Consider the following 26,391-nt stretch of genomic DNA (forward strand, 5'->3'; position numbering starts at 1 on the left):
TTGTATCAAAGGAATATTTCATTTTTATTTTTATTTTCAATTACTAGCTTCGTTCCTGTGGAAATTTCGGGATGAAAAGCTAACCCTATGTGTTATTTCAGGTTATATTTTACCCGTGTATTTATGCATGTAGAGTAACAAAGTTTTGTTACTACGCAAAATCTACTGTACGGTACATACACACATGCACACATACATCCTCAACAACTTTCGCATTTATAGTATTAGTAGGATATTTTTTTTCACTATCTCTGTGGCAGGGCGGTACCGAGGTTACAACCCATTATCATATTTTAACGTCATCATCCAAAATAATTTAATTTTTGTTAATATTCCTTCTCTAAAGTTAAGAGAATGTTAATTTTTTTAGTATGTGGAATATAGAATTACAAATTCATTTCAATTTCAATAAGTTCTTGATATTCCCTTTTGTAATAACATAAAATAGCATTTTGTCTACAAATATTATTTTCTTCTACTACTACGTCTGTTTAATCGTATAATATCGTATATAAAAGAATCTTGCCGGGACCATCTAGATAGATAATTAACTTTTACAGTACATTAGCTGTCGAGTTTAATAACATCGGTGGAACTCGTCTCTTAATTGAATTCCGAATACTTTGTAATCGATTCAAGTTTCCGAAGACGGATCGATTAAAACTTTACTTTCTTTAAACAAAAGTCTTGGGTTGTATCTTGTCGTTAAGTAACTTTCTTCATAGGGATTTGAATAATTTGTTTAAATATAATATGAAAGTTTAAATTTATATATTTTTAGGGTGACATCTAGTTACAACAATACTAAATAAATAAGATAACTATTATGACGCAGTTTGTGTCATTCTAGTTAGGTACAATGTCAGCTCTTAAAATACAAAATTCCATGACAATATAATTTACATCTTTTCAAGGGATCGAAGACTGAACGAACGACTGAACACAAACCGGAAGACAAACCGTCTACAATTTCCCAAATAACATTACATTTAATACCAAATATCAAAATTTCAAGTGATTTCTTAATATTTGAAATCGTAATGAAATTCAATTACTAACTTGACAAAACTAATTATAACTTAACTACGTTATTTATTTCGATTTTCTCTAACCGCCGCGCATTTCTATGAAAAACTATCGCTGCGCGACGCGTAGGAGACCAATTTATCATATCCAATAAGCAAATTTGTGGTCATGTAATGAGCATCAACATCACATATTATTACTAAGTCCATTTCCCTCGACAGTTTCGGACCCAAGAGGAAAGTTTGGCAAAAAGTAACAACAAGGAAAGTCGTTACATCCTGGAGGATCTAAACGTCCCCTGACTATTAGTTATAACTGTCGTCATTTCGAATAGAATTAGCCAACTATTCACCCTTTCTAAAATGTATAATTACCTTTTCATTACTGTATAATAAATGTATGAAATACTAATAGTAATGTAATATGTTATTATGAGATCCGTTCTAACGAGGGTGAATCTCTACAGGGACTGAACTGTTTCATTATAATAATGTCACTGTATATTTGTTGCACTATGTTTACGGGCTCGTGTAGTAAATATGTGAGTACATATACACATTTAAGTTTGGCGGATAAATCCTATTTTGTCCTCCTTGTCGTAATTAGGTATAATAATGATATAAGTTAGATGGACTAAAATCTAGTTTTATTTTTTTTACCAATCAACTCGGCAGCTATGTGAAGATTATCTTATTCTATCTTAACACCTTACAAAGGTAATCTTTTTTCGTTCATCCAACTTGTGTTCAAGTAATTTGCTCAGCATTTTCCTCCTTAATCGCGTGACTGTACAAATCTTATAATTAGGGACGATGACAAAAAATAATTTGCTTCATGGTTTATCTCGTTAAAGATAATGACTCATTGGATCTTCATTATTAGGGAACTCATGTCAACACAATACATCAATAGATAGAATGATGTGTATACGACTATAGAATGATGTGGGTAAAACTTTGTTGACAGCATAACTATGTATAAAAATTACAATCGAGATCGAACTTAATAAGGTTTTGACAAGCAGTAAAGGGGATATAGGCGAGAATATTGTTAATATATTTCATTGATTTTTAGTTAAGCTGAAAATAAAAGAGTTCATAAATGTAGTAATGTATTGTTCGTTTTTGGCGTTCCCGCTTGGGATTGTTATACAAAAGTCCCACTTTCGTACCGAATTTATAACGGAACTTATGCATTACACTAATAGGCCAATTTGTCTTTTTCTCGTCGGGAGTTTATTGTTTGAGCTATGTTTAACAAAACTTTTCTTAGCTTTTTTCCTCAAATGCCAATTACATTCGTTTATCCGCACGTGTAAAATAAATCTGAAGTACGCCCACCGGTGGAATATATATATCTCAGTGTAATGTAGACTTTTCCGTTGTGTGGTATACTATAAATAGCATGGTGGATGACTTGCTGACACACGAGTAGAGCCGGGTATTAACTGTATGCAAAACAAGTTATAACGTGTGACGTGATCACCTTAATAACATTTAATAACTCATCTTACGTTGTGAAGTGACATACCCATGCCACTACTCCCGCGGTCGCTATCTTATATGACGAGGCGGAATAAATACCTCATTGGAGAGTCTTCTTAATTATTTGCATATTTATGACGTATTTGTGTGATTCATGAGCATGTGGGCGGCCTGTGACTGCGAATAATTAGAGAAGCAAGTGTCATTCTATCTTCTCATGCGCTCGCCTCCCGACTCTTTTCATTCTAAAAGAATAGATAAATCATCTCGAGATTCTTCCTGAAAGAGCTCTAAGAACTATCTATATATTTACGAGTATTGCAGGGACACTTCGTGTTTTGATTTCCAAGTCTTCTTTTAAAGTCTTCTCATTACAAAGCTAGGTCTACACAACTGAGTACATTTCTATATGAAAAGTACATGAAGTTTCGAAACTATTACTATCAATAAATTTCACAGTATCTGTTATAATTCGTATCTGATAGGTATTTCACGGACATAAAAACCCTTTCTGTAGACTATTGTTGAACCAAAGGTTGAAAACTTCCTATAACTGTCATCTGACATAATGGGAAGCGACGGAACACGCTCTCGGTAGACGATTTGGATTTTTTAATAGATTTTATTAAAAGTTATGCTTTTGCAGGCAGTACAACCGATTATATTATTTAGTAAATTAAATTTTATAACGTTAATGTAGATTATTTTGTTTGAAATAAATTTCTTACTTTATAAGAAAATACAAAAAAGGTACAGAAATAAAAAGGACTCGAAAAACATAAGGAGGTGGTAGCGGTTCTCTCATATGACGTGTCTGGGAATATGAACTAGAGGTCGTTATGTCAATAGGAAGGAACTATGCGATAGCGGCCATACTGATTTCCGAACTGTGATAATAAATACGCGATCCTGATCCCACATTGTTTCCTTGTTATTTCCTCTTCCCCCGATCTGTTCATATAGCTGTTTGTACATTAATTAAATATGTAGGAGTACCTATATCATATATGATATATAACCTATAGGTTACACGACAATTTTTAAACTTCGAGTGCAATATTCATGAATAACTTTTGCCCACAGCTTCGCCCACGTTTATTTCGTGCTTCTCTCCTAACTTATTATTATAATCTCGGAATCTAAATTACGTATCGCGATGGAAACTATACTAGACTTTCAGTTTTACCTTCCACTGTACAATTATAATAACGGACTATAACACCGCCTCAAATTCCATCCAGTAGCTTTTGCGTGACGCGCGAACAAACATACGGACAGGCAAAAATAAATAAAAAAATGTTGTGGGTTCTATTAGTCCCAAGACCCTCCATAATTATTTTTCTTTAATATCTCCTATGTATAGACATAGCCAACTTACAGTTTTATTATACAGTACCTATAGATACTTATCTATATAGACAAAGATTAATAAAAATAAAACTATCTTTTTCCTCGGAATGTTTTTCCGGTCGCTATCTGAGCGTCTAAGCCCAGACAGCTTTCCTATTCTTTCTTCTCGATATCGTCGTCATCATCCTTAGTAGTCAGACCATTGCACGTAGAAATTAACTAAATACTAGATCTAAATCTAAATAAGATTTCTACAAGTTTCGGCCCTAGTGGGTGAAGCAGTATTCCTATCAACAGACAATAAGGTAGGCGTTATATCGTTAGCATACTCTCGGCAATTCAGTATAACGAGCATTTTCCTCCGACTACACGTAATTTGTGGCCACAAATAGCCTTCAATGGATTCAGTTAATGTTACACACTCCATTGTATACGATAATTAAATGAGGTCGCCAATATGTCATGGAAGTAGGTATTATATATTCTACTATAGAATATGGTATGTCTCTCTTGGTATGTCAGTCTTTTTAGATTATTGGTAATAACAATCGGTTTTGACTAAATCATGGATATAAATACTTATGTCGAGATTCACTAGTATTTTCGAAAAATGCGAAAAGCAAAGATGCGTAGAAAATTCAAACGCAGAAAATAGGCATTAAGCCCTTTGTCACTAAGAAGTTCTAAAGGTTCAGTACCTCTGTTTATGTCGCATGAAAATGGTGCTAGTCAAACTTTTTCTATCGGTCCAATCAAGATTTATATGAAAAATTAAAATAGAAATTGTATTTCATCATTTGTTAGTCGTAGAATTTATCGTTGTGTAAGTATTCTTTGAGAGACCGCGTGTCTCGAGTCTGCGAAGTTAGATTAAAATTTGTTTTTTAAGAGAAAAATACTCATATTTATCTCATGACGTGTGGTTCCACCCTAGAATAGGACCATTCCATATCCTCTTGTGGTTATTGGACGAGGCGACTAAGGGATATACAAACTAGGCAGCTGATAGGTAATATTAGCATTCCCAAGGAAAGTTGACTGCTGGCAGGTCGCCGGTTGTAGAATCACAGCCGAATCTTCCAACATTTTAAGGTTTTTTTTTTTACGCTAATCCACGGGCTTCGTGGCTTCACAACCCCAAACGCAACCGGGAACATGCAGTGATGAGAGAAAGGCACATTTATATGACATCAGTTGCCCATTCATACATGTTTTACAGGTTAAATCAGATTTCTATCATATAAATGTTATTAGATTTCCGCGGACTGCTCTTCACAAATATGCTGCACAAATATGCACTGCTGAAAGATTTTTATAATTCTACCATGTGTTGACTTTACTAATAAAACTGATAGAGAGACTGAAGAAATACATTTCTTAAGAAATTTAATTGTAAATTACCCTGAAACGAATAAAATATTTGCGTCTATTTTAGAGGATTACAACACTACACTTGTTACAATTTTCTAAAAAGATAACAGTGACTACCGAAATAAGTATCGAAAATTGTAACGACATTCGTGATTGTAAATATAATGGAGTTAGTATTAGTACTCGCGTAAAATGTATTCAGTAGAGAGATTGGAAGCGTGCCCGGCTCGCTTACTGAATAAACACACGGATGGACATATGTTGACCTCTCGCCATCCGCCGCGAATTGTTACTGCTAACGTTATACAACGTGAAAATGTCACCAGCTATGAGCGTTCTTGTAATATTACATTCATGGTTACATGTTTTCATTCCATGGCGCTAATGGTAACGTCATTATTGATCGGTATTGGACTACCATCATTGAAACCGTTTTCATTTAAGTGTATACGGCGGGCTTCGGGGCTTCGCTCCTGTATGAATTTTGGAATCTACGCGCGTGCGGAAGTTTATGAACATCCGTTCGGTACATTTTGCGTGATTGAGTAACAAAATCCTTATGGTACCGATTAATAGAAATTGTTGCATGTCGACAAGGATGGTATGTGTGCCAATATAGTCTGGCAACTAATAAGCATCGAAAAATAAGTTCGACTTTTGGGGATCAAGCGTCATTGAAGACCACTGTGTTTCACCGGTTTAATAAGTTTAATCGTGGACATCGTATGCTCACAGACGAAACTAAAGATGGTCGGCCTAAATAAGTTGTTGTACCAAACATCGTTGTTACATATCGAGAGATAGAGGCGTCTATCAGGGAATTAGCATGACAAGAATAAATAACACCTTACACGAACACCTGGCTGCAAAAAAGATTGTTCGCGTTGGATAACGCACAACTTGACAATAGATCAAAAACTGTTAATAATAGCTACACAGGTGATGAATCCTGAAACTAAGCAACAATTAACAATATGGGTGTTCCGACATGAGCCGAACCCGCCCACGATCTTTAAACTTAGACGACGATAATATCATAAACATGATATATTATTACTACGAGTTCGTAGCATATTTGTACGCAGAACTGGGACATCAAAATATCTAGAGTGAATCGCACAAATTCTGCGGTAAGACGGAACGCGTTCGAAGCATCAACCTGTGTTTCCACTTTCCACTTAATAAATTCCAAATGAACCGAACCAAATGTTTATTACGAGTCGGAGTTGGTGCGATTACTGCGGATAGGAAAACTGTATTGGGATTGAAATTGCGGTCTATTTTCACACTATCTATCCTCGGCTGGCCTAATTACAAATGGCCGATATTGTTCGGCTGAAAATAATATGAAATAGACTGGTTTTCTTCTATTTTGGAGTTCCATGGAACCTTCGGTGCATGACACCAATTCGCATTTGTCACTTAATTTTTAACTCATATATTCATTCGTATATACAATAATATCAAGTTCGTTACAAATGTTATAACGTTTTGTACCGTAATGTTGTGAATCACAACCCATATACATAATACTGTTACGATACTTTTAAGTTCTGACTAATACATAAATGCGTCGCAATCACATATACATTTGTAACTAAAATAATAAGCTACAGATATATCATTCAGATATTCGTACATAAGTCTGTTAGAGTCAGGTCAAGGCGCTCCACAGTCGATGGAGGGCTCCAAGCACAGGCGCGACAAAGCCAAGCAGACATAATAGTAGTAGTACTTAGCTGAGAAATCGCTTAGGAACCAGTGTGTCAGGGTTGTCATGGGGTAATATCACTCGATCCATACTCTCTCATCATCATGGTCGTCGTACAAGGCGTCTAAGGGATGAAAAGCCTTGACAGTTTTCCATGACAGGGTTGCCGGAAGATATACCTAAACTCCGTTTTTTCCTACAAGTGGACAGTCTTACCATGTCTTTTTAAGAGTTTACAGCAATTTAATTAAAAAAGACGTTTTAGAAAATGATTTTAGTGGTTAATAAATGTTTTAATTTAAAAGCCACCATATTAAAAGAAAAATAAATGAACCTGCTAAACTCACGACCCCTCACTCGACGAAAAAATTTCACCACACTCCGAACTAAACTTTCGTTTTTACATTTATTAGTAATTTTTCCCCGTTTACAAAGCGAACTGGCAATAATGTGAATGTATAGGGCAAAAGGTGTAAGCCCTCGATTGCTTATCCATCCACGCCCACTTCTGTGAGACGAGGGAAGATATTGGATACTTGTATTTGTTTTCGTTATATAATCCGTATAAATAAGTTGTAGATGGAAGTTAATAATTCATAGATTAATTTTCCTCATGCGCTTTGTATTAATAAAAAATGTCTTCCAAAGGTTAAACATGTCTTTTTTTTGAGATAGACCACCATATTATTTGGCGAAATAAAATTTACAATTAGGTAAAAACAACGTTTTAATCCTACCGAATTTATCCAAGAAATGAAGACTGATTTAAAACTCAGAGCTGGATTAAATGCAACCAGTGTATTGTATATCCTAAATCGTACACGCTTTGTGGTTGTATTTGTAGGATCGTTTTAATAGCAATCCCTCTGCAATATAAATACTCCTCTGTCGCTCAACGGACTTGCGTGTTGCTTTTTTTATTTAACAAAGTGAACACCGTCCATTTTCCATTTTTACAACAAAATATTAATTACATACATTTTTTCATAACATGGTTACGGCGCCACTCATAGAAACGTGGTTCTGATAAACGCATATATAGTGCATGTTTTCAGTAACACACACCCACGCAATATCGGACCACCATTAGTTTTTTTAATTCGTTCTCTTTTCGAATATACCTTACATTTAAATGTTGTTTTATTAAAAATCTCCTCTCTTCTAGTATTTTTGTTTTATCAGCTCATTCGAATCCCGAAATAAAAAATTGATAGTCCAACTCATTTGTTTGAGGAAGCATTCAATATTTGCACAAGACAAAAATAAACAGAACTTTTAATTTCATTTTATTTAATCCGAGATACCTGAATGCTACTACGATCGATCGTTGCGATGACCGAGAGCCAGAAGATTGCATACAGAGACTATTGGATATGATATAAAATATTTCAAGAACATTTAACAAACTATTTGAATTTGCCATGGATTTAGTCAATACTTACGAAGTACCTACTAAATCCAAGTTTAGATTAATGACACAACAATTGCCTAGTAAAAAGTATCAACAATGCCTAGTAATAAGCTCAACTTTTGTTATTTTCACATAGTTTTACGCTCCTTCTATGCCTCTCATTTCAACCTTAAATAAGACGAAATGTCTCATGCGATGCCCGCAAATAAATAACAGGCCAACTAACGTCCCATAAACTTCATTTGACATTAAATGAATGAGGCAGAATTGTGACAGCAACACTAGGATTAAATGGAAATATTGTGGTGTGATGTTTACTTTAAGTTTATATAAACCATTTACTTGTACCAATATGGTTTGAAAAGACAATTGCTTAAATAATTCCATTGTGTAGTTTAGGGAAACTTCGTGATTGATTGTTTATTAGTTTTTCAAAACCTATGCCAAGTTTTGAAAAAGAAATAAACATGTTTTGTTGAAATTTGTAAATGTAAATTGCTAATACAATTTATTAAGTAACTATTTATTAAAATCTTTAGTATTAGTAGATGCCTTCTTACATTGAATACAAAATAGAAGTGTTCATGTAGGTATGAAGTTTCAAAGAAAATACTACCCTTAGACAGTCCAACGTCGTTTTTGCGCTTACCGCCAGCAGTCCGATGATTATTTACTATAAAAATGAACAGAAACAGTGGCTTTCATAAGTTTCTATAATAATCTCGGTTCTTCCGTCTTGATTGTGTCCTTGGGTTTTGTATACCCATCTCAACGTCACCCACCGAGACTAGAGAGGGGCCGATGGAGGTGTAAATAAGTTTGTAAGTGAAGTTTATATATTCTTTTGAGAAATAAATTCTATAAACCTAAAATATCGATATTTATTTTATGTACATCGTCAACCACATGCTATGTTACCCTGAATGGAAGGATTTTACATTTTCAAGAAGGCGATTTTACATTGGTTTTGGGTAGGTTGATATGCTGTTGGCTGTACAGTGTACACGTTGCACCTAGTATAAAATATCCGACTGTAATTTTTTATTGTAACGGATACAGCTTCTTGCCCTGATACATAGTTCAAAGTGTCAAAAGACGGTGACCTGAAAAAAACGTAGTTAGTTAGTTAGTCGTGTAGTTGAATTATATTTAGTTCGTACAATAGAGGTCCTATACAAGTTATTTTTATTTATATTTTAAAATGTTTGTTTTTGTAATTTCTAAGGCCGGATGACCAGTGTCGTGGTTCACGTGGGCTATGAAATATGTAGAGCGAAAACCATTTTGTTTTATCCAATTTACCCATATTGTACTGTGATTGCTGATTGACAAAAAGCTTGCGTTTTTCATTTTTCAATAAAATGTTACATTAAAATATTTGATGTTTGAATGCATACTCGTATTTTATCATATTGAAATGGCAACTCGCTACAAAATGTATTACCGCTGTATTACCTGTGAGATCTCTAGCGAAGCAAATGTATTCCAAGTAAGATGTAACCGCCACTTTATACTCTGTGGATGCGAGGTTTTGTCTACAGTAAACCTTAAATGTCGCCACTGGCAAATTGGTACATTATCGTTGTGTAGTTCGCCTGGAGTGGTAGTTAAAAGGGACAGTAACATAGTAGCTGTAAAAAATTCGACTGGGGCTGTCCCCAGTCGAATTTTTTTCTGTTGTTAGCAAAATTCAGGACAGTAAACAACCTATTATTATTAACCTATTAATAACCTATATATAACCTATAATATAATTAATAACCTATATAATTTATTAATAACCTATTATAGGCTCATTAAACCATTTCTGTAAAGAGTTAATAAGACAGAAATAATGTCCTGCATTGATAAGTAGGTCGCATGCATTTTGTGTCCCTGTATACTTCGTGCTAACTGCGCTGCACACATAACGCGATGCGATGCTATCCATGTTTGAAAGATTACCAGGCCGCAAGTAAACACAAACATACGTTTGGTATTGTCCTATCGCATAGCGTTGCGTCGTGCTGCTTCGTAGTATTTATAGCTAAGCTTTGGTGAGTTAGTGATATCGTGAGTGGATTCGCATTCACCCATGTTGTGCTTGAAACGGCAACTGGATGAATATGACATGATGTACGTGCTGTTACAGTGATATATCAATCCATCATAATAGAAAGTAAGTCCAACTATGGCGTTTTTGTTCATCAATGATCGTCGCGTGGTTCTTTTTGTGGATTCTTTAGAAAATATTTATCCCCTATGTAGATAAATAATCATACCAAGAATGTAATAATAGTTAGAGCAGTTTGCCTCCATGTATGTAGGTACCACAATCAGTTTTCTGCGTCATATAGATTCACAGGGAATTAAAACAATGTTTGCTAAAACTGCAGACTTATAAACGGGCATAAGGAATAATCGGGTCATTCGCGTAGTGCCATTCAAAAGTGCGACACAATGAAGTCATCAATTCGCTTGGTTGTAGGTTTGTGCTTACTTTTATTCGGAGTTATTGCATACGTTTACTTAAATACTATGCAAACGCCAGTAAAACCGAATTTGTTGATAGTGTCTTTGGAAAGAGTCAAGCCGAGAATTCACAATCACCATCAAAAATCAACAGAATCAAACAAAATGATAGAAGATAGAGCTGGATTCATAGTTGGAAAATGTCCTAATAATCAGAAAAAAGTATCTGGATTTTGTATAGAAAATAATGATGATAGTTCTATGTATTCCGTGGATGATAACGTAGATAAGTGATCTTTAATTCACGTTTGTCTATGTCTAGTAGGTAAGTTTATATTATTAAATAACTTTAAAAACATAAACTTTAAAATTAGAGCTTACAAAAAATGTTTCTAGATTAAAAAATTTATTACCATCAGAATCTTCAGAAGATAATTAAAATCATTCCTAAAAATAACATAAGTAGTTCTAAGCTTCAAAATTGGTTTTAATTTAGAATTACCTTTTATGCATTAGTTTATTTAGCATTGTAGATATTTATTTAATTTCATGTTCGTATTATTTTCAGGATTGACAAGCCACCTACGTATTCTTGAAATGTGAAAAAAATATAATGCTTAATTACAAAGTGAAACAGTAGAGACAAATATATCTAAAACGGCGAATGTGTTTTCAATTGGATATCATCAGATCATGCTCTAGACGTTATAGAAATATAAGAGTGAATTCATAGGTAATTTTGTTTTGTTTCCCTATTTCCACTAGATGAATATACGTGGTTCATGAATTCGTCCTCCGCTAGAATCAGATGTGCACTTATTACTTACACGTAATCTAAACGGTTATGCAATATCTCACTACATCTTCCCAGAAAAAAAAGTAAGATTTCAGTTCATTTGGAACAAAATTTAACAATTGCTGCGGTGAGGTTTTGAATGGTTTGAACACTTATCGAATAGTACAATATTGGAATAATCTTGATTGTAAGATACTACTCTTTGCCCCCTTATGTCCGTAAGCGAATTCACCATCCGACAAAAACAAAGAAGGTGGATGAAATAAATTCCACCCATTCACAAACACAATAAAGACCTTTGAAAACTTTCACTCACCAGTTGGGAACTTCATATAACTTTCTTATTAGACCTGGGAGCCCGTTGTAAACAATCTTAAAATGGATGACATAATTACGATTACGTACCTGGATTAGGCTATAAGTGAGTATTCTTTTTTATTGTACGAACAATACTTATGTACTTACTCGTACATAAATTAAAATTAACACGAGAATGATACATGTACGGACTTATCCTGTATGTAGCCGTTTGTCGTTTTCCCTATTCTCTGACTTGAATTATAATCTACTAAAACACTTTTTCTCTCCGATGAGTATTATATTCATACTGTTATATTGTAAGTCTGTTTGTCTGTCTGTCCGTGTCTGTTTACACGGCAAAACTGGTGGTGATTTTGATGAGGAATAGATATAGTTAATGGATATGGCGTCAACTGCGACTGCTGAATGCATATTCAGCAGTCGCAGTGGATGGCTACGCAGCCATCCCAACTATTATTATAAATGCGAAAGTAAGTTTGTTTGTTTGTTACCTCTTCACGCATTATCTACTGGACCTATTGTTATGAAATTTGGAGGACTGATAGAAAATAACTTGGAATAACACATAGGGTACTTTTTATTCCGAAATTCCTACGGGAGCGAAGCCCCGGGGCGCAGCTAGTACCCAATAAACTATTTTATGAGGTACAAACAAAAACTCAAGTGTAATAAAGTTTTGAAACAAGCCTTTCTGAAACGATATATGATACGAGTGTAATTATAGTATAAAACTAAATCGCTTCGCGATATCTGCCTGTCTCTATGTCTGCTTATATTTTTAAAACAGTATAGTATTGTAGACATTGGAGTTACAATTGTTATTTTGTTAACTCTATTGTGAATATAATTAAAATAGATAAGAAATATCACATGGAATGACGCATTCGTTTTATTCAATAAATGAATAAGTACAATTAAATTATTATATTATGTCAATAAACTATTCTTAGGTATTTTATATTTAGGATTTTTAATATATGTATAACACCTACATTTGTTAATTGACGTCTCTGGAGAAAAGGCTGCAGTGAAGCTTGTTGCGTCGCTTCTTCGAATGTACGAAGGCTGTACTTGTGTATGACGGCTTAGAGCCATGTCTCATTTCTCAGTCGTAACCCGTTACGATGACAACGCAGCACGTCACGTCTCTGTTGTATTCTATAGGTTTTGACATTGACGTGCGCTGACGTAAGTCGAATCTCCATACAATTTCTGCGTTGTTCGTCGACGGATGTCAACGTGAAGGAGGACGATAGAGTGCAATGGAGCAGTGGGACATGGCCCTTATGGCTCATGGATTAAAAAAGTGATTGATTGCTAGCCTTTTCAATACATTGACTTTTACAATCTGCAAGGAAGAAAAAGGAGCTATTCACAATTTCATCAGAAATACAAAAATAAATATGGCTCGATTTTTTTCATTTGCTTACCATATGATAAAGAAATAGCTCAATTAATTGAAAAAGGGTTTATGGCGTTATTACTCTCTCATGCAAGTAGCTAAATTGAAGGATTGCTTTTGTCCCAAACAATTGCAAATGAAACGCGTAATAACTCATAGATTTGGCGTTGATTCAAAGCATCCAATGTCTTTTTTACTACTTACATTGCAGCGAATCCTGCTCCGACGCTCATCGGCTAAGGAAGGAACGGGTAAACGCTCAAGTGAGGAGAGATATTGATACTCGGTCAAATCGTACTCGTTCCATGTGAAAACTGGTCAATTCATCAAAAAAAAAGGAAGTTTGTTTAATATTTTGTTACGTCTTAGAAAAAAAAATAACTTAAAAGAAAATCTGGAGTATATAATCATTTTCTTCAGACAGTCGACAGAGAAAGTACATAATTATATACTCCACAGGTGTGACAGTGTAGAACAAAGTTTTATAGCAATATTTGCATGAAACTGATATAAAAGTTCAGAAGGTTCCTTGGACAGATGTTACTGAACTTCAACTTTATAATTGTGACGAGTAAATTAATAAGTAGATAGAAATAAGATTTATTTAATCACATGATGTTTAAATATATTTTTTATATGCACTAAGCAGGCGCTCCACCTGATGGGAATTGATCGCCGCAGCCTATAGACGCCTACAACATCAGGGGTGTCACACGCATTACCCACCTTGTGGCTTAGGGTTGCCACGGTACCCTGTAATTACACAGTCTTACTCACACAGCGAAATCAAAATCTAGAATTATTTATTAATATTAAAGATCTTCATTACAAACATGTCGCCGAAAGTTTCTCGACCTTTAGATATCTGAATCTGACAGATCTGAGAACTGTAAAAAAACACTGGTGTTGGTTAGGTATAATCATCGAAGGCCGGCTGCACCTAGGTCTAGTTGAAATTATATAGGCTAAAACTAAGTCTAGCCGAACATAAGCAGGCTACACCTAGGTGTAACCAACTGAGACCGGCTGCACTTACATCCTGCCGGCTAAACCTTGGTATAGCCGGGGTTTAGGTTTAGTGTATACTTCGGGGTTTAGCCTTAACATATATATACCGTTTGAAATTACTATTAGGGTAATGATTTTCGCTTCAAGTCTATTTACAATACAGATCCGAATTCATTTTGCCAAGAAACTGTGCCAAGTTACAACCTAAGAAATATAATAAAATATAAGGTAAGTAGTTGCTGTCGGCAATGCGTGTAGCATTTGCCTTATCTGGCATTTCCAGTTGGCTACCTAAATCGAATCCACGCTGGGATGAATATACGCTGAACACCCATTCATACCATGCATCCCGTCAGATCATTTCCATATTTTTGATTGGAGTTTGCAATTTTTACTGCTGCCCAAGGAGTCAGCCTAATAAAATGTATTCATAAATACTGGCCAATATAAGGATTTGAGCGAGTTCAAAATTATTTATTAATATTCAATGTAATGTGTATCGATAAGTTGGTCATTCCAAAATCAGAAAAGATACTACAGGTATATGGAATCCGTAAACATGTGCAGGCAGGAAGTCGTTAATAATGATCTAAAAACCAATGAGATACTCATATAGGTAAGTATGTTCCATTTTATTAATTCCAGTTTATTAAATAACAATCTAATAATAAAACGCAAATATAAAATATTTGGATCTTATAAAATATGAGCTTGAAAATGTCATATAGCGGTAATTATAGCATTTATTCGATCAGTAATTCCTCAGACAGTTCCGTAGCCTATTTGAAACAGTATCACCTTCATCGGATTAGCATTTTTATAGGTTTTTCAGGCCGTCGTTATCTCTGCAAGGCGATCTGGTGTGATCTTCTTGTCTCTATTTAAAAAAAAAAAATATTTAAGCAGTTATTTCATATGTTTGTAGATATTTTAGAGTAAAACTCAGACTCAGATACTGAAACGACTACTGTTAAATTTTGTAGAAATTGATTCCAGAAACGCTTTCAGAAATTGAGCGCATACCTAATTGAATTGAAAATGGCCAAAAAGGAAAATAACAAAATGATTGGTTGGTTATGCAATATAGGTTATACTAGCGGCCCGTCCCGGCTTCGCTCGGGTAAATCATAATAAATTATACACCTAAACCTTACTCGGGTATCACACTTTCCGTTGGTGAAAACAGCAAGGAAATCCGTGCAGTAGTTTTTGAGTTTATCGCGAAAAGACAGACAGACGCCGCAGTGGCCTTTGTTTTATAATATGGAAGAAATCCAATCGCAGAACCATGAAATTATATCGTAGTTTATTCAAACTACGATATAATTTCATGGCTGTTTACGAATTAATACATACATATTCATGTATGTATTAATTCGTAAACAGCCATGTCTACCACCATGTGGCAACGGTAAAATGTTCATAGAATTTCAAGAAGTAGGCTCTAAGATCACACACATATTAGATCTTTTACTCTTGTGGTAATTAGGTATATCTACTTTTGTGTCACTCAAAATAGTTTCAATGCAGTATTTTGTCATTTAATTAGCTCATAAGAACATGTATATCTATGTGAACATGTAAAACTTGTGAACTATCCGTATTCATATACCTAGGGGTATTTCGTCCCTTGTAACATAGAATTCTGATTTCAATTACCGAGCACTGTGACTACATAGATACGACCTGAATAAAAAATTAAAGATCGCTCGCTCCCTTTTACATACAATAGCTCACGGAAAAAGGAAAATGCCATCAAAAATATGCTGTAAAAAACCGAAGTCTCGCAGCTCAGTTTTTCTACCGTAAAAAGTTGTGTGATCCATGTTACCAAGTCGATTAATTTATTTAGCCCCTACTTAAGGGACCTTCTGTCTTAAGTTATTACGCAAGTTATTATCATATCAATATTAACAATCTTTTAGGTTTTAAATAAATAGATCGACTTGCTCGACTGCTCCAAGGAGGACTTGTCAGTATTAGGTATTTTTTATTGTTATCTTAACATAAAAATCTCAGTTTTTATATCAGTTAATAAGGCTACGCGACCTACGATATTATTAATTTGCATAAATTGAAACCCTGTAAGTAGATTACAAATCTATAGGGAAATCTGAAGATGTTTGCTCATTTTTTTATTAATATATCTCCGCTTTTTCTATTTCTTTCTCCCCACGGAACACTGTCTCCGGCCACGACATTTCGTTATGAACGTATTGTAACTAGTCTCTATTTATGCAAATTCGAGGATTTACGTACGCTAATAAAACAGGTATTAGGGGTTCGTGAAACTGGGGTGAGATTTGCGTACTATTTATCTACAAAATATATTTTTTTATATTATTTTCTGCAATTTATGGTCGGTCTTTAATTCATTGAAGAGACAAACTTAATGAGGTTGCGCTGGTAGTCTAAAATTCAGACTACAACCCGCTACCGCCATTTTTCCCTTATCCTATTGCTCTATTATCTTTGTACTATAAATTAAAGAACATATAGCATTAAACACAGGGAAAAAACGTTTGCATGAATGTATCTTCACTGTGTTTAACAGTAAAAACTTGTAAATGTTGTAATTTACGGTATAATAGTCTTCTAGTACTTTATGTTGTACTCGTAAATAAGTTATTGATAGATAGTGCCGACACATAACTCACTTCATCTTGTTTTATATATTCAGCTGTAACCGCTGATTGAGGTCTCATGGGTAGAAAAAGGCCGTCGTCGTCTGCTCGCTATTAATAAAATCAATTTTCTTCCGCGTTGCTTTTAGACATTATTTCAATAAGGAAAACAAACATGCTCCTTTGATGAACTTGTAAATAGATATTGTGACAGACAATATCTTGTTCGCAACGTGAATTATTCACAAATTTCACTTTAAGAAGATATTTTATTACGAAATGTTTCGTGTTTCACATAATATTTCCTAATAATAACAAAAACAATGTAATGTTTTATGTATTCCATTTAAGGAAGTATTTCATTTCTTTCGGTAACATTTTATCATTGAAACGCGAATGTAGTATCAATTTCCTATTGTTATGAGTAGGTTTTCTATTGTCACGAATGGTTGAGACGTGTTGGTTTGTTTGTTCGTCGTCGCCATAGGGCGGTGTTCAAACAAAGCAACCAATTTGTACAACTTGGTAATTCAATACGTCAACCTAAAAGGACAGTGTGACATTCGTTTTCATCGTTACCTACTTGGATGTCATATTATGTATAGCAAAACCAAGGAATTAGTACATAGAGTACAGTACAGAGTACCTACTAATTCCATGATCAAAACAATGAAATACCATTGCACCGGGAAAGAGAGAGATATATTTATAGAAAATAAAGTATTTGTTTCTAGTCACTAGTACTGATATATTTTGTTAGATTTTTTATTATGTAAAAGATTGAAAAATGATACTACAAAGGTAATACCGGCTAAGCACTATTATAGGTATAAACTTCCCCAAACTTCGCGATTCCAACATACATTGCTAGTTTCCTTGCGGAAATGAAACACACATATAAACTACGCAATTTACTTTAATTCATGTAGGCACAGACCTGTCCGAGTTCGCCAAAGTTGAGGAATCGGCATAAAAAGATACAGATATTATAGTTGTCTTAGAGATTATAGTTGTCAGATTACTTTACCATTTTAAATATGTCGTCGTAAATATAAAACCTAAACAAAAAACTATACTATTTATGTATGATTAGTGTTATGTCCATGGTATGTTGAACGATTTACGGACATGTTATACAATAAATCTGCCAACTGACAAAGCCTGGCAACTTGTTGGCCGGAGCTGGCCACTGGCTATTGGCCAGGCCATCAGGAAGTACCTCGTAAATTAGCGGTGATAAGTGACAACATCTGCTCTCCTCTAATCCTTATTGTTGGCGGTAATCGTACACGACAATCTGTTTTCTTCTTACTTGTTCCACCATTTGTCCAGAGTGAAATACAAATATTTATTTTAAACCCACCACCTCATTTTTATTAATTTCTTTTTGTGCAGGTACATAGAGCCGACAATTATTGTCTGTATACGTAGTTAATAATAATAATAGCGTGGTGGGCACTGGCATACGTGCCGAGTGTCTATTTACGAATACTTATTTTATCTTTCTTCTAATTAATTTATTTGTTTGATGAGTTTCGGTGGCTAACAAACACCAAATTATGCGTAGGCGTTGCTTATTTTCCCTCCATTTTGCCGCCTCTGAATCCAGTTGTTTAGACAAATTAAAAGCTACGCTGAGCACCTGTCGGACACAAAAATGTATGAGATAAATTTGGCCCTTCCAAAAGTTTTCAATATTCGCTGGGCCGAGCCATATTGTGGATGCCACATAATAGATGGTCGACCCACACCAATCAAAATAACAAGTTTACAGAATTATTTATTTTGATGTAAATAGTACTTCCGTACTTTACCAGACTATCTTTGTCAACTGAGTGTTTTCAGGTTGCTTCCGCCTTTACAAGAATGGTTACGTCTACACTACGAACAGCTGCAAATGCTACGGTCAAATAATTGTTTATCTATTGTGTTTCGATTCTCCGCGATAATGTAAGACGTAGATACTGATTGACTATTCCATTTTGTAACCTACATATGTCATAGAGATATTTATACAACATAAAATAATAATAAATAACAAAAATTATATTCATAAAGTAGCTATCTACTTTATAATGTGCAATTGCACAAAGTAAATCAAGTTAGAAAATCCGAAACATGTCTCGGTATTCTATATTTTATACACATATTCCCTTTGTTCGCATTTTAAGGAAATTAATTGTACTTTACTTTTTAGCATCACATCCCTTGACAAATTATTGTTTCGTAATAGTATTTTAATTTTAAGTACCAAATAAATGTGCCATTTACTGAAAACATCTGCCATGTTACTAACATGAGCAAGTACTTTTTCTATTTTGCTTATAAAATAAAATTAAAAGATCCATCGCTCTTAACGTTGTCAACATTAGAACCTTACTCGTCCATATATAGACTGCAGTGATTACTGTCATGTGAGACACGTCATGCCTGTTCACTACTAAGCAAGTGCTTAGTAGTATCAAAACTCTTTCAGGTTGATTCACAACATGGTAATTTTTATGAAACGTTTGTGAAAGTGACATGAAAAGCCAGCCGTTATTAATGCGGCAGGCTCAGGTCCTGGAGGCTGCATGCAATCTCAGGGGTTTGTGCGATAACAAATGGCAGTCATTGTGAATTTCTCCGAAACGTTACGCGGTACATAAATCTGCCGATTGTTGCGGCTAACCCCATGTTACAAATGTGACCCTCCACTTGTAAAACCTTGAATGTGTGATAATAAGTATTTACGCATTTTATTTCGTCTTTCTTAATGAATTAGTGGCCTAACTCTTCCGGTTCACTGGAGTGAAAACTTATTCAGCTTTGATAAACACCCTTGCATGATATCGTACGTAATATTTTATTCAGCTCTTTTAAAGATACCAAGTAGAAACTCTGGCTGAATAACAAAGTTTATTGTCGTTGTAAAAGGATATCAAACCCGTTAGTATTTCTGGTCATTTTTGAAGGAAGCAATATTACAAAAGGCATATCAAAAAACACAAAAATAACATGGTATAAGTATTATCGCGAGTAAATAATTAATATACTTAATAGTTTTTCTTCTAAATGGATTTATTTTATATATTGTATGTACACAACAAATTGTAGTTAAAACAGCACATTTACATGGATTTCTCTAGACTATTTAAAAAAATACTTCATTAGGTAAGTAGGTATCAGTCCACAAACAACCACGAAGTCGGCAGTAGACTTAGTTTAAGTAATTTTTTGACGTCAATAAGTGATGTATATCATCCTAAATTGAATAAAGAATTTTGAATTTGAATTTGAAAACAGTCTTTCACTAATGTACAACATTTCTGCAAGCTCGGGATCCTCGGTTTCATATTACATGCCGATGCCGATACAACGTCTAATAAATTACTGATCGGTTAAATTGATAAGGAAATAAGTATTACACCGACACGACGTGGTAAATAGCACTTCCAATCAGAGATGGGTTTACACAGTCTTTTTAGGACTTTTCCTAACTGGTCCTGCATAAACCCAACTTTTTAACGGGTTTGCTACGGACTTTTTGGACTAAATATAAAATACTGGGTATAAACCTATATCTCCAAACCTCATCGTGGAGGCAATCAATACACACAGATTAAAACTCTGTTGCTCTGATTATCATATTAATACTAATTTTAAAATAAATTGAAATCTATTTCGGTGTGAAATATTTTTACCCAATATCCTGTTATTGACTGGAGAAATATTTGACGTTTTACGTAGCATTTTTATAACACGCAGTTTTATTAGCTTCACGTGAATAGATACGAAAACTGAATATATAAACATAACTTTCAAAATCACTTTCGAATTATTGGATTGAATAAAAATGTACACAATTTTTTGTTTGCATTTGCACACTTCTTAGTTCGTATACATAATAATGATGAGTAGCAAATAGTTAATGCATTAATACTTTAGTTAGTAGCTTTATAAAGTACCTTTTTGTATACAAAAAACTTCAAAATCTTTAAATATCGCGTGAATAGAATTTTAATAACTTAAATTGAAAAAGATGACGTCAACATTTTGTAATTTAGTCATGTCGCGACATAGGTACTTGAACTCAGTTATTTTGTGGTGGTTTATTTTTATCACACCGCACTAATTATACTTTCTCCATACAAATTGTATCACGATGTTAATTCTTTGTAAATGAATATATATGGTAGAAATAACAGTTCCACGAAGACAGTTATGTTTCGGGCCCTAATAAATATTGTATTATAAAGTGAAGTATTTTATTTCGATTGCATGTAAAACCCATACAAATTTATAAGCTGGAATTCCCTGTATCATTAAAATTTGTCAACATAAAAAGCATAATGGAAATCGGTTTATAAAAAATACAGATTGCTGTTGATTACTGTCTACAGAAACGTTTTTAATGGAATGTCCGATTCGAGATCTTGCATAATATTATAATTAATTCCAGGTATAATATACCCTTTACACAGAAATTCCCACAGAAATGAAACCAGGGGCTTTTTTATGTTATTTAGAGCCATAAGTATTAAGGCTTTGCGTGACTCTAGATGTCCTCAAACGTATGGTTTATCTGAAAAAATGTTGAGGTTTTACTTATACTGAAGACTGAACAAAAAGCTAATCATTGACTTATACATAACAGTCGAGTCTAGTCCCTAATGAGCTTTGCAAAAACATCTTCTTACTCACGAAAACCATTGCCCTCCTTTTGGAGCACTCCGGAAAATTATAGCACTCAACCTGCCTGTAGACATTCTCCTAATTATTTGCGCTAGCTTTCATATTAACCATGGAAATATAAGAATTTATATGATAACGTGCTGAAAATTCCACCCAGGGAGGGATATTGCCTTTTACGAAAGATCTCAGCATCATCGCATGCAAACGGCGACCCCTACTCCCGACGCCATATTCGAATCATTCTCATTCAGAAATGAAGCTCTCGAGTACTCGTAATTCGCCTTCAAAATGAAAAGTAAACAAATGGTAGTGTCGTCAAATAATGTTGAATTTTATTCAACAAAGTAATGCCTGCCTTCGTTAAGTGTTGACTGAGTGGTTCATTATCTTTTGTGAGCTCGTTCCCACTCGTATTATGGAAAACAAAAGCCTGTACTTGGATTTTTAATTACTGGAAGTTAAATTTATATGCACATGTTCCTTAAATGTTAGCTAAAGGAAGCGATAAGGATTTATTTTTGATATGGGTAGGAATGGGTGATGTCACGTACTTGTGAATTAGGGGATTGTTTCGTAATCGTCGTAAAATATAAATTATCAAATCAAAGTTCGTGGTGTATTACTATATTAGTTTGTGGTTGCTTCAGAAACGGTACCACATACATTATTTTTTGTAAATTTTATGTTTGAACTTGTGTACGGTGTAACAAATGCTCTGGAAATGAATTAATATATTATTTGATGTCTCTTCAGATTTTTTCTAAACCAAAAGTAAAGTTTTTAAACTAACATCTAAGTACATTTTTAAAAAGTAATTAAAAAAATAATTATACTCACAAGGCTTCGTAAACATGAACACCTAAACCAACAGCAATTAAACGACACAAGCTGCCGAATCACAGATCCATTCACAAAACACCGTCTCGGCGAGGGCTAGCGCGCGAAAACAAACAGGGCGGGAAAAAAGCGCGCGTGGAAAAGTACGGAAAGTTGCGCGGTTGTCATGATGCTGCAATGCGAAGGCGGCACGCGGCGCGGCGACTGGCGCGCGACTGCCGCGTAGCCCGGGCCGCCGCCCCGTCAGCCCCGGCTCCCGGTCTAACCTGCGCCAACCCTGCCAAGTATTTCGAATACCGGCTCGGTGAAAAATACGCAATCACCCGCTCACTTATCTGCGTGTTGGTTACGCCTTTCAGGATGAGGTGGGAACAGGTATTTTTTAGGATCTCGACGACAACTCGGCAAATGATTAAATGCGTGCTAAAATGCTCGCTTCACAAGTTTGTATTTCATTCTAATTCATGTACGATGAACAAAATTCAGAAAGCAGATGGAATAGCAAAAACACCCATTTACATACCGTACCAATAACAAAGTTGCGTGTATTTACTTGTACGTGTATATCATTCGCGTCATAACTTCGCCAACAAGACAACAAAAGTTAGAAATAATTGTCTTACCTGTTTCTCAACTTACAATGAGCGTCTTATCGTATGTAAAAACCCTATGTAAAGACCCTTCTTAATGGAGCTAAAATTAAAATTTATAAAATTGCCTGTTAAAAATTGCATCTTCAAAAGTTTAAGAGCCGCTGCTCTAGATGAAAATGCTCAGCAATTGTCTGCAATACGTTATTGAGAATTCGTGCAATAAAATGTATGTCTTGCATGCGATCATCTCGATATGACTTTAATAAGAGTATTAAATTCATATCGTCATACGAGTAGAGACTCGTATGACATGTCTATTGATGCTACTTTATTGCATTTTCCCAGAGCTCATAATACATATCGGACATTTCATCTAAAGTATCATATTTTATTCCGCGATAAGTAAAAAATCGTAAACTTCTAGGATGAAAGACCTACTAGAGATAGTAGTAATTTTATTTTGCGGGATTAAGTAACAAAATTTTCACATACAAAAATTTAAACTTAGAAATCGTTACATAGTCAAGGGTGATATTCGTGCCAATGGGGACGACTAGGGACGCCAGCGACAGTGTGCACTGGAAACGAAAAAGTAGGAAAGCGGACCCTGGGTTCCAACGGTCAACGGCTGAGGATTAACAAGAAAAAAGCTCAGATGAGAGAGCAAGAGAGAGTAGTAACTTATGTATTTATGTATATATTCTTATTTATTGAATAGTCAAAGTCTTCATATACATTACTGCTGGACATGTGAACAAGTAACGCAATAAACGAATGCCTACCTTGTTGCGAGAAGGTCTTTGTTGCAAATTTAAACGCTACATAAATTTTAAACTATAGTTTACGATGTAATCTAGTAACATAATTGTATGCATTAAATTATAGTATGGTTTCAGCCCTAGAATAGTTCCAATCCAAATCCTCTTTGGGAGAGTTAATAATGAAATAACTGCTTTCACAAACAGGGTTAACCTCAGGCAAGCGGTCGGTCGTAAAATTGCATACATCTATGGATGATCGAAATTTGACACTACGAAGATCCTAAATATTTCTTCACTTTCTTATTATTACAATCTGACCATTAGTACTTATATGGTCAGATTATTTAAAAAATACTTATTAGGTAGGGACATCTTTGTAGGTCTGATCACTCGTCAAAATAAACTCGTCATACTTGTAGGTCTAATTCAATGCAAACCAATTAAATTTGGAAAGATGACAAAAATCATAAAGATCTATTGAATACATAATATTTTTAAATAATAGACTAATGACGACCTCGGTGGCGCAGTGGTTAAGTTCTTGCCACTGAGCCGAGAGCCCCGGGTTCGATCCCCGGTCGGGTCATGATGGAAAACGATCTTTTTCTGATTGGCCCGGGTCTTGGATGTTTATCTATATATGTATTTGTTATAAAATATGGTATAGTTGAGTCAGTTAAGTCTCGAACTTAATTTGGGGCTAGATCAATCTGTGTGATTTGTCCTAATATATTTTTTTTAATCCATGAATTTTACTATTCTATAGACCCACGGTGATCTAAAGACGGTCATCGTAGCTATTTCACAAAATTATTTGAATTAATATAGAAATGTCTACCATTGTTACATATCACGTTGTCAGTGCAAATTATAGGAGACAAGACACCTGAACCTGGTACACATTCTACGTGACTCGAGTAAATAATAGAATAGTTATAACTTTTTAAAATATGAACGAAAAAAGCCTCCATTTTAAATTGTTTTAATCCACAAGTCCTTTTTATACACCCAAACCTTCCTCAGGTATCACATTATCTATTGGTGAAAACAGCATGAAAAGCCGTGCAGTTATTTTTTAGTTTATCGGGAACAGACAGACGCGGCTTTATTTTGTAATAATAAGTGCGTAACAAATCCCACCATATTTTGGGGAAAACGCTTTGAAAAATTGCTTACATTAAAAATAGAACACATAAAAAAACGCCAACATATTAGTTTGTGTATAAACAGCCAGTATCATGATAAACGTCTGTTCCATATTTTAAATTTTAGAAATACTATTTGACCAAGTTCTGATTTTCTTCACCAAAATTAAAATGAGTTAATTTTATCATAGTATTATTATATGCAAATATTTATGTAATAATATGTAGATTAACATATAACATGCAAAAACAAAAATCTACTAAATGACAAAAAGTAGCTAACAGTGGATCGAACTTGTAAAGTCACACCAACCAAGTGATAAATCAAAATTAACGAAATGCCACAAACTTGAACAGTTGAACACATAAATTAACTCCCAAGCCATTAGGCATTAGGGAAAACCAGTCACAATCACAACTGAATTGGAGTCTTATATTCATTCTCTATTTTCATAATATTAAATATAAATATATTGGGACAAATCACACAGATTAAGCTAGCCCCAAAGTAAGTTCGAGACTTGTGTTATAGGATACTACATTAGGGTGTCCCATAAAAATCAAAAAGTGATTTTTTTTCGACGCATACCCTCTACTTTTTTTCCTTTGGTGATAAAATGACTCTAAATCAAATTTCACGTACTTCGGATAACAGCAACCCGTGCCGACTTGAATCGAAACATGTTACTACTTGAACTCCTAAGCGCGTAAGAACCTGCATGTGCCAGTGCGGGTGTTTCTAGTAATTTCATCATTTATCACATTGTTTTCAAATTGTCATCATATCAGTCGAATTGCGCAGTACGAAAAAGAGTGCAATATATTTAATTGGTAACGTAAAACATCAAATAACAGGTTCAAAACTTCCCTCTAATGGACAAGTTCTAGCAGTTTTGTTTTACAATATCGGCGAAGTGAATTTAAAAGTAAACGAGAGTGCAAACCTTACGATACGCGACTGCATTATTTTTTCTTCCAATTGTTATTTCTTATGAAGATAAGGAGCAACTTATATCTGTGCCACGTCTGGAGAGTTCTACTGGAAGTGAGCAAGCGCAGGCTGTCTGGACCGCAATAGTAGACTGGAACCTCGAAGAAAGCAGATACGACGGCATCAAACACTGGTCTCACTCAACGGAGCTCGTGTCCTTTTGGAGCAAAAGATCAACAGAGAACTTCTTATTTTTGCTTGCCGCCATCACGTCTATGAATTGATACTCAAAGCAGCCTTTAAGACCAGACCCGACCGGGGATCGAACCCGGGACCTCTCGGTTCAGAGGCAAGCACTTTACCACTGCGCCACCGAGGTCGTCAAAATAATAATGTTAGCCATAAAATTTGGACACACCTATAGAATATACCACACACAACCACAAAACATTTTTATAACTGAATACCCAAATTAGTCAAATAATTTAAAATTTG

The 26,391-nt window shown here is 34.7% G+C and overlaps 1 protein-coding gene and 1 long non-coding RNA gene across 3 annotated transcripts in view; one reads left to right on the forward strand and one right to left on the reverse strand.

Moving 5' to 3' along the window:
- The window catches only part of LOC128675443 (monocarboxylate transporter 4-like), a 42,896-nt gene extending 20,198 nt beyond the window's left edge, over positions 1-22,698 (reverse strand). For both annotated transcript variants that reach the window (XM_053754868.1, XM_053754869.2), the window contains exon 1: positions 22,467-22,698. The gene's annotated coding sequence lies outside the window, so the exon portion shown is untranslated. The remainder of the gene's footprint in view (positions 1-22,466) is intronic.
- Positions 10,170-11,541, forward strand: LOC128675444 (uncharacterized). The gene is made up of 2 exons (XR_008405281.2): positions 10,170-11,129; positions 11,373-11,541. It is a non-coding gene; the product is annotated as an uncharacterized LOC128675444 (long non-coding RNA).
- Positions 22,699-26,391: the final 3,693 nt, after the last annotated feature.

This window comes from Plodia interpunctella, chromosome 14 (genome assembly GCF_027563975.2).
Source record: "Plodia interpunctella isolate USDA-ARS_2022_Savannah chromosome 14, ilPloInte3.2, whole genome shotgun sequence".
NCBI lineage: Eukaryota > Metazoa > Arthropoda > Insecta > Lepidoptera > Pyralidae > Plodia > Plodia interpunctella.